Source organism: Chiloscyllium plagiosum, unplaced genomic scaffold (assembly GCF_004010195.1).
Source record: "Chiloscyllium plagiosum isolate BGI_BamShark_2017 unplaced genomic scaffold, ASM401019v2 scaf_1491, whole genome shotgun sequence".
In the NCBI taxonomy this organism is placed as follows: domain Eukaryota; kingdom Metazoa; phylum Chordata; class Chondrichthyes; order Orectolobiformes; family Hemiscylliidae; genus Chiloscyllium; species Chiloscyllium plagiosum.
In genome coordinates, this window is record NW_025212589.1 from 12,727 (window position 1) to 23,330 (window position 10,604).

A 10,604-nucleotide genomic window follows, 5' to 3' on the forward strand; every position below is an offset into this window, starting at 1 on the left:
AGACGAAAAGGGAACATGCAGCCAGTGTAGGCATCCACTTTGGCTGTGCCCAGCTGTAACAAGCATACCGTATTTGTTACTTTTTTGGGGGATGTCCTACGAGGGGTAAACCATGGGGTACAGATCTCTGGCACCGTGTTTGTCCCTGTGAGCAGAAGGGTAGGGGAGGGGGAGGAGAGCAATAGTTATTGGGCACTACATGGTGAGGGGGACAGATTGCAGCTTCAGTGGGTACAGGGCAGGCTCATGATTGATGTGATACCTCCAAGCTACCAAGGTTTGTGATGTCTCGCAGCGTGTTTTCAGGATCCTTACGGGGAGGGGGAGCAGCCCGAGGTCATGTTTCACATATGCATTAACAACATATGTAATAAAAGTGATGTGGATGTATGGCAGAAATTCAGGGATCCAGGGTGACATCTTAGATCTCGATCAAACAGAGTTGTTCTCTCTGATTGGTTACACATGCCACGTTATAGTGAGGGAAAGAATAGGGAGAGAGCAGATGAACACGTGGTTGTAAGGATAGTGCAGGTGATAGGGATTTGGATATCTGGATAGTTGGGGCTCATTCTTGAGTCGGTTGGACCTCTACAAACAAGATGGTCTTCACCTGACCCGGAAGGGTACCAACATCCTGAGTGGATAATTTCTAAAGCTCCTCAGGAGGGTTTAAACGAATTCTGCAGCGGATTGGGAACCCGAATTTCAGCTGCAGTTTGCTGGAAGTTTTGAGTGGTTAGGACAAAAATAGGTTTTCGGGTTTGCGAGTGAATGCTGGCAAGGATGAAGGTGGTTTGAAGTCTGTCTACTTCACCGCTAGGAGCATCTGGGATAAAGCAGGTGTCATGGGTTGTTCACTGGGACTTCAATATTGTGGCCATTTCAGAGACATGAGTGGAGCACTGAAATGAATGGTTCTTCCTGGCACCTCAGTTTCGATTTTTCAGTAAGAACAGGGAAGTCGTTAAAAAGGGGGAGATGTGGCATTTTTTGTCAATGGTAGCAGAAAGGATATTTGGTGAGGACCCGACTCAATCTGCTGAACGAGAATGGGCTGAGATTAAAATCAGGCAAGTGGAGGTCACCACCAAAATGTTCTAGAGATATGGAGGAAAAGATTTCAAAGATGATTCTGGATAGGAACGGAAGTTACAGGGTAGTTGTAGTGGAGAAGTTTAACTTTCCAAATGTTGATTGGAAATGTTATTGTTTGAGGAGCTCTGATTGGTCAGTCTTTGTCCAATGTGTGCAGGAGGGTTTCGTGACGCAGGATGTAGATAGGCCAACAAGAATCAAAAATATATTGGATTTGGTTCTGCGTAATGAAGCAAGTCAACTGTTCGATTTGGAGATGATTGAGCCATTTGGTGGTAGTGACCACAATTTGGCATGTTTATTTAGTGATGGATAGGTGTATATATATATATATATATATATATATATCGCAGAACATGAGGTACCGCTGGGAGAAAGGCCAGTATGATGCGATCAGGCAAGGGTTAGGATTCACCAGATGGAAAAGTAAACGCAGGGGTTTTGCACACCTGAAATATGGAGCTTGTTCAGGGAGGCGCTCATGCATGTCCTTGATAAGTGTGTGTGTGTGTCATGCAGGGAATATGAGGTTGAGACAGGGAGCAATGTTTACTCAAAATGTTGAATTTCTTGTCAAGATGGAGAAGGCGGTGCATGTAACATGTAATATGAAAGCTGAAACTTGAAAATTAAAAGCTAGCAAGGAAGGGCCAAAAGAGAGAGCTACTCAGAGCAAAGAGGGGACATTAAAGGTCTTTAGCTGGCAGGGTCATTTAAAACCCTGAAGCTTTCTCTTGTCATTTCAAGAAGAAAAGAATATCTAGGATATGATTAGGGCCTGTCAAGAACAGTAGGAGGACGTCGTCAACGGAGTCCGAGGATAGGAGAGGCGCTGAATGTATATTTTTCATCATAACTCAAATGAAAAAGACAATGCTGTCGAAGAGGATTTTGAGATGCAATATGTTAGAATAAACGAAATTGATATTCATAAAGACGAGTAGTCAGCAATTCTTGAAAGCCTGAAAAGAGATTGTCCCCTGGGCTTGATGGGATGTATCATAGGATTCTCTGGGAATCGTGGGAGGAGATTGCAGAACTTTTGACTACCAACTTTAGTTCGTCAGTGTCTATGTGATTCGTGCGAGAAGACTCGAGTGCAGCAAATATTGTCCCCTTCTACACGAAGAGGAGTCGGGAGAACGCTGGAAATTATAGAACAGTGAGCTGTATTTCCTTGAAGGTGAAGTTTTGGGAAAGGTTATGAGAGATATGATTTATGATCACCTAAGCAGGAAGAAGTTGATTCGCTTCAGTCAACACGATTTTGCGAATAGCAGGTTGTGCCTCACAAACTTTATTGAGCTCTTTGAAAAGGTCAACAAACAAGTGGATGAGAGTAAAGTGGTTAACATGGTGGATATGATTTTCACGAATGCACGGTCGGCTGTTGCATAAAATACAGAGACATGGGATTGAGGGTCATTTCGCGGTTTAGATCAGTAGGTGGCTCGCTGAAAGAACACAGAGTGTGGTAGTTAATGGAAAATATTCATCCTGGAGTTCAGTTACTCATGGTGTACCACAAAGTTCCTTTTCGGGTCCACTGCTGTTTGTCACCTTTATAAATGACCTGGGTTCGAGCATGGGATGATGGATGAGTAAATTCGCAGAACACACAAAGTCGATGGAGTTGTCAACAGTGCCGAAGTCTGCTGCAGGTTACAGACGGACATGAATAATCTGCAGATCGGGGCTCAGAGGTGGCATATGGAGGTTATTGTGGAAAAGTGTGAGGTGATTTACTTTGGAATGAGCAACAAGAATAAAAAGTTCTGGGCTAATTGTAATATTCTTGGAAGTTTAGATGAGCAGAGCGATCTCGGTGTCCATGTACATAAAACTCTGAAAGTTAACACACACGTTGATGGATTTGTTTGCAATGAGCACAGTGTGTTAGTTTTTATTGGGAGAGGGATTTAGTTTCAGGGCCAAACGATCCCTTTGCAGCTCCAGAAATTTGTCTGGTATGGCAAACTTGTCGAGTTGTTTGCGGTTCTGGTCGCCACATTATAGGACGGATGTGAAAGCATTGGAAAGGTTGTAGACGAGATTTCCTCGGATGTTGCCTTCTGTGAAGGGAAGGTCTTACGAGGAAAGGCTGGGGGACTTGAGGCTGTTTTTGATTGAGATAAGAATTTTGAGACGTGAATTAATAGAGACATAAAAGATGATCAGAGGTTGCTTTCAGGTGGACAGTGAAGGCCTTTTTCTTCAAATGGTGATGGTTGGCAAAATGGCACCTCGATGCAATGTGAGTGTGATAGATGCCGAGGTCGATTACTTTCTCAGAGAGTAGTAAGGATGCAGAACGCCTTGCCTTCAACAGTCGTAGACCCACCAACCTTCAGGGCAAGTAAATGATCATTGGATACATTTCCGGCTTATAATGCCAAAATGCTGGTCAGATGGACTTCAGATTGGTATCACAGGTCTGTGCAACGTTAGTGCCAAAAGCTCTTTATTGCGGTGTAATATTCCGTGTTTGAACTGTTCTTCAGCTTAAAGGTGCAATCATATCTGTTTACTATCAGTAAAACAAACACCTGACGAAACTCCAATGCGCAATGTTGGCAATGCATGTACTGCCATCCTGTAATGCAACTACAGCAAGCTAACTCATTACACCGCTGGATCTGCCGTCTAAATATGACAAACGTCTCCTGATCTTACCACTGGGACTCTCAACTCAATTACTCATTTTTTTCTGTTGACCTGAAATGAAACATAGTGCAGAGCAGGTTATACTGATAATGAATCACCGATTATGAAGCATCAACTTCAGGAAAATGGCACAGAAAATGTGGTGAAAATCGATTTTATTGAATACTGCGTACGTTTTCCGTGGCTTCCTGCGTTGATGTTATGTCGCCACTGTCTTGGGATTTTCCTTCTCTCGATTCACTGACATTTCACCAACTTCCTTTGGCATGTTCATATGATACATCCACTCACACTGCACACAACATCAACAATGTTCAGCATACTACGTCCACGAGCATGTGGAATTTCATAAACAGTGAAATTCGGATAATGTTATGCAAAGGCAAATTGAAATTCAGTTTAATTAGTAAAGTCGCAAGAATCCAGAGTAAGGTTCAAAATGTCAGAAATTCACGTTTATTACCTTGGGCAGAATTCCAGCCCAGCAAAGGGGAAATCTGCCCCTGAATCCCCTGAATCCATGCAATTGCTTGCTCCTTTTGTCCACTTGGAAACCTAAGTGAAGGAACATTCAAACTGAAGGAGAACTTGTGAGAATCCTCTGCTGTCTGATCTAAAGCTGAAACAAGAGCTGTCTATTCCAGCTGGGAGGGAAGCGAGGTGGAGGTGAGACCAAAATATTACTTGGCGTTTATTTCATATTGTCCTCATTGTGATTGTTTAAAAACCTGGGCCAGAAATGTCACAGACACAAAGGAGCAGAAGGAGGCCATTCTTAACACCGATCCTGCCCCGCCACGTCATTCGATATCATCATGGCTGACACAACAATGTTAAGTCTTTTTCCAGCCCATCCACGTCATCGTGTTGCCTAGTGGCTAGCAGATATTTATCGATCTCTATCATAAATAGACTTCGAAAATGTAAATCTGTGAGAGGAAAATGTTCCGTTTTGAGACAGTGGGTTTCTGCACGAAAAGTTTTGGGTTTTCAGATGACAGCCGTGTCTGGTCTGACCACTTTGCAATACATAAATTAAAACTCGACTCTGGTGGGATTTGAACCCACATCCTTTGAATAGCAACTTGTATAGAGATGTAGAAGTCCAACGCGCTTTCCATTGCGCCACAGAGCCGCGCACGCAACGAGCTTAAAGCACACAAGTTTGCCTTTGACGCATTGCATTCAGGATACCCATCTCGCGCCTGTCTGTCCTCGTCACACTTTCCGGTACCTGGTCCTTTGCCACGTGTGCTCTGGCTCATCAAGTGTTCGGTTACAGACTGCTAAAACGTTCTCATGATACTTAGCTTTGCCACATATTCAGATAATGATTTCCAGATAATCAGTACTCTATGGGTGAAAGCATTCTTCCTAAATCTAAGCCAAAAGGTCTGAACAAAATCAGCAGCTCTTGTCCATCTCTGATGAGAAAGGAAAGTTACCGTTTCAAGTCCAATGATCCGTCTTCGGAACTGATGGGTAGGGCGGGTGGACGAAGAATGTGGAAGAGGGCGGACGGTTTCTAAAATGATCGAACTCGATGTTGTGTCCTAATGTTTGCATGGTCTGTTGGTAGAAAATTAGTTGCCGGTCTTCCAGCTTGTGTTGTGTCTTGAAGAGCAAAGCAGCAGACCAGAAACTGAAATGATTGCCTGGGAACACAGTGTCTCGATTAGAGTGGCGCTGGAAAAACACAGCAGTTCAGGCAGCATCCGAGGAGCAGTAAAATCGACGTTTCGGGCAACAGCCCTTCATCAGGAATACAGGCAGAGGCACAGAACGGTGGGAACACATTGTAATGTTGAAGTACAGGAGACTGTAATATCGGGATAGTTTCTGTTGATTCTGGACAGAACGTAAGTGATCTCAGCTTTGTCACTGACATTATTTTCCTCTCTCTATTGGAGAAAGTTCACATTCTGAGCAGGAAATACAGTTGCCTCGATTAAATGAAGTGCAGACAAATCTCTGGAAGATGTGACGAGAAGCTTCCACAGTAAGGAGAGATATCGGAAACCAGCAGGAAATGTAACTTACAACATAGAACGTTACAATTCAGTACAGGCACTTCGGTCCTGGCTGTTGCCGCGACCTGTAAAATAATGTGATGTTCATTGTAATGGAAAATCAACATTTATTTTGAAACCAATATAAGCACAGGGAAACAAATAAGTAAGTACCTAACTTTGAAGAGGCAAGTGTTGCAGATAGACTGAAAAAAAATGTAAAGTTAAGCCGAAATAATAGCAGACTTACAAGGCCAGTAAACTACCATATCAACAGTCAAGGAATGAGAAAACAAAACTCCGTATCTGGAAAGTAACTCGAATGTTTCAGGCCCCTGAACTTGAGGTGTTGATAAGAAGAAGCGAATTCTAGCATCAAGGGAAAATGCATTATTTGTGGAAGGTGAGCTATTTACCTTTTTGGTAGATACAGGAGCAACATAGTCAGTCCTTAAATCAACACAGTTGAGAAAGTCGATGCAGTGGATGCATCAGGAGTGATACGAGAGAGCTTAACCGCACCACTATTGTGCGGAACCAGTAATGGTGAAACATTCCAATTCTCATTCCTATTGTCGGAAATCTGTCCTTAAAATCAGATAGCTCGCGATCAAATTGTGAGGTTGGGGTCGGGTTGTGCAGTACCCTGACAGGCTTGCAGGTAATACGAAAAGAAGATTTACAAGCTGTAAATTACGACACAGGACCACGATGCATGTCTATGAGTGGCGATTAAGCCAGAGAACCAAACGTTCAGTAAGCGATTCACTCGCCCAGCAATCAAGTAACCATGTTATTTCCATTAACACATATTTTCTTGCTGGGGTGATGCAGCACTGCACAGCACACATACACCGTGATGGCCCTTACAAATCATATAAGAAGGATTGTTTGAGGAGATTGGTTAAAGCAGATCAGTTAGTATTGTGCGAAGTTTATTGGAATGATCACAGATGTGCAGTCAGTGTAAACTTATCCAAAGTATCTGTGACGGCAAGTAGACCCTATCCTTTTGATGTGGAAGGCACCTTTCCTCACGTACCATTAGCGAAGGCATCCAGCGAGAGGTGGCAGGATTTGAGACGATGGGTACAGCAGGCACAAAAAAACGAAAGATTGTGTCTTCAGCGACGATGTTCGTATCTGATTCAATGAGATATAAGGACAGATATGAAGAAACTAAATTGGCTAACTCAGGCAGATAGAGCAGTCCAGGTGAACCCCGCCAAGAGGTAGCCTGGCGATTAGCTATGGTAGATGTCTCGGACCCAAGATTAAGAAGGGTCCCTACTGAGTGCAGGGCAAAAGGCAAACGTGATGTGGGGTTCATACGAAGCTGTGAACCCCATAAGAATAACTCCGAAATCTGAGTATCGTCCTTGCAGAACACAAGACTCTTTAAAACCCGAGGCTCTCAAAGGATACTACTTTGCATCCCTTCTGAAGGCTTGAGTGATAATTCCCTGTGGATAATCACCGGTGAGAGGCCCCATTGTTCCGGTCAAAAAGGCAAACATTCCAGGTGAATCAGGGAAACGGAGCTTTGTTCAAGACCTGCAGGTAGTCAACGATGCTGTTGTTCTGCCCGCCCCAAATGTTCCTAACCCTTGTACTATATTAGCTCAAATTCCAACGGACAGTAAATGGTCCTCTGCTATGGATTTAGCAAATGTCTTCTTTAGTGTACCGGTACACCCAGAAAGTCACTTCTGGTTCACTTTTCCACTTAAAGGCAAATCATATACATTCAAGCAACTTTGTCAAGATGACTGTGAGTCCCCCACCATAATTAATGAGGCTCGATGCTGGAGTCTGGAGATTCTTGTTTTAACCCCGGGGTCAGCGCATCTGATGTGAGAAAGATACGCCTGTGTTGCTCTGCCATATAGCCAGGAATGGACACAAAGCTAGTTTCGCAAAATTACAAATTGTGCAACAACAGGGGTAGTTCTTAGGTCACTTCTTGTCTGAACAATGGAAGGCCATTGGTCAAGACTAAGTTCAAGCAATCCAGCAAATTCCAAAGCCTCACACGAAGAAACAATTGCTATTATTTTTGGTCATGCACTCCTACTGTAGAATTTTTATTCCCACATTATACAACCCTTGAGGCCCCCGAAATGAAATTTCCAATGACTAGGAGATGCAGAACCAGAGACCGTACCAGTTGAATTGAAAATCGCGCTCCAAACCATACCTACACTGGGGATTCCGAATCCAAACAAGCCTTTGGAACAAACAGTAGATGCATGGCATCTGTGCTGATGCAGGATAATGTGGGAAAATTGAGGCATGAAGCTTACATTTTGGCTAAACTTAGACCCCGTAGCGGCAGGATTGCCTGTATGCCTGCGAGCCGTGGCTGAAGCTGAAAAAGTTTGTTGTAGCGTCCAGGGACACAGTCGGGGCTCAGAAACAATACTGTGCTATTGGAAATGCCTAACATTAGAATAACGAGATGTAACGTCCGTAATGCGGGTAGCCTTCTCCCCACAGAAGGAGACGGAGACTCACATGACTGTGTCGCTGTAACTAATAAAATTTGCAGCCCAAGACCAGACGTGCAGGATTCAAAAACTCAGAATCATGATATGGCTTTTTTTTTGCGAATGGGTCAGCATTCAGGAGCAAACGGATAGGCCAGAATTGTGTTTGGTATGCTGTCGTAACTACTCATGAGGTAGTCAAAACGGAATCACTCCCTTGTCATCTGTCAGCTCAAGCAGTGGAGCTGATTGCCTTGACTGAGGCATGTAAATTGGCTGAGTGAAGGATAGTGAATATTTACACAGACAGCAGATATGCATACGGGGTTGTACATAATTGTGGAACTCTGTGGAAACCCAGGGGCTTCTTGACCTCCTCTGGAAAGCCCAAAATACACCGTGGCTTCTGACTTCTGACCTCCTGGAAGAGGTCCTACCGACTAAATCATTCGCTGTCTGTAAATGTGAAGCCCACACAAAAAAGTACGATTCCATTTATCAAGGCAATGCGAATGCAAACTCAGCGGGAAGGACGGCAGCCCAGCAGCCGCCAAGTGATCAGTTGACATGTGCACGTCAAATATTTGTAATCCAAAGCAGACTTCTGGGAGGTCGAGTCGCAGGCCACGCCGAAGGACAAGCGTGAATAGACAATGGCAGGGTGCAGAATGAGGGAATGGGTGTGGTGTGGCCCCATTGGTAAACCCTGTCAACGCAATCATTATTCCCATTCCATGCCAATTAACACACAGTGAGGACCATGTGTCAAAAGGGGGGATGTAGCGAATAAAGTGGTATGACTTTATCTTGATATGTAATTTGGTTTCCGTGGTCGAAAGTGTAAGTCCTCTTCTGACATGGTGCAAAATAATTTTCCAAAGGTCATCTTAGTCAGTCCAGGACTGAGGTTCAGAAAAGAACACATATTTCTGTTTTTTTGGAGCTTGCTGTGTTTACATTCTCCTCGCCTCACTCTATGGAGAAGGACTTATAAACTCCATTCCTGTCAGTCCAGGTGAGACACTTTGTGACGCAGGTAGTTTCATTGGCAAAGAAAAGACATTTATCCCCATGAAGCTTCCTTTCACCCTCTGCTTGCCCATTCATTCAATTTGATCACTGCTATTCTGAAAAATTTCACCTTTGCTCTCCCATTGTTCTTCCGTATTTCGAGGGAACCTCGAAACGAATCCCAACATCATATTAATTTTCGGTTGTTTATGTTACATCAATGACCAGACCAGAACAAGCTAGCAGGGAGTTGAATAACACATAAAAGATTTTTAAAATTCCTTCCAGAAAATTAACCGACTGCAGAGTCAGAATATGAGAAATGTCAGACTGCACTGATATTTCGCCCATTTCACAATGCACAGATAGTCCTAGACGAGTTCAGTTTTTGCAAAATGTTTATTTATAATTGTGACAATTCCCTGGGACAAATCCTCCCTCAATCCACAAAAATGTATGCTACCAAAAACTATTTCAGTTCAGATTAAAATCGCTCAGGAAACGTTCCATCAACCCAAAGTTTCCTGCGCCGTAAATTAAAGTGTATCCAGAAGAGGTTAGATCTCCCAGCCTCGTCTCCCACAGCTCCCTATTCCATGTCAACAGAAGTTGCGCCGGCCTAGTTTGGAGCTCCCAGCCTGGGCGTTTCACGCGCCTCTCTGCCTTCATAGAAGGACTGCATGCTTGCGGACTTGGTCACTGGCCGAAAGAGGAGAAATTCACGCGTCCATTCCACTCTCAATTTCCGATCGGATCTTCGCCATTGCGTGACTAAATTTCTATGATTCCAGACCTGGAAACCGGTGTGATTGAAGTGTGCAACGTTAGTTGCTACCTTGTCTCGAGGCACTGGTAAAGTAACGATGTGAAACTTCGTTGTTATTGAAACCCACATTTCAACAATTTGTGTGCTACGTCTGTACATTTAATCTTTTCTTGAAATCTATCGAACTCAGTCTTCAACATTCTCAATGATGGAATCTCCACAGCCACTGAGGACATCGAAGATGACGACACAACCCAATCTCATTAGGTTATCCTCTTATGCATGTGGTGCTATTCCTCGCCAACCTCGGACATTGCATTTATTGATTTTACAGTTGGTTATTTAATCATGTGATCGTATAGTGGCTCGTCCACTGCATTGTGGCCGCAGGAACCTTCATTCAAATCCGAGTATCAGTAATGCGCATTTGTTCCATGTTACTCCACATAACCCTTGCAAAACAAACGCAGAAAGGAAACAATCAATTTTTAAGGTTAATATGCTCTCGAAGGTGATGATTTTTTTTTTTGCTTCAAACTTTATCTGCACCCAATATCGGAGAAGTTTCTC

General features: G+C 43.6%; 1 non-coding gene across 1 annotated transcript; it reads right to left on the reverse strand.

The window, feature by feature from the left end:
- Window positions 1-4,805: 4,805 nt before the first annotated feature.
- trnar-ucu lies at window positions 4,806-4,897 on the reverse strand. Its single transcript is given in 2 exon segments — window positions 4,806-4,841; window positions 4,861-4,897. It is a non-coding gene; the product is annotated as a tRNA-Arg (tRNA).
- Window positions 4,898-10,604: the final 5,707 nt, after the last annotated feature.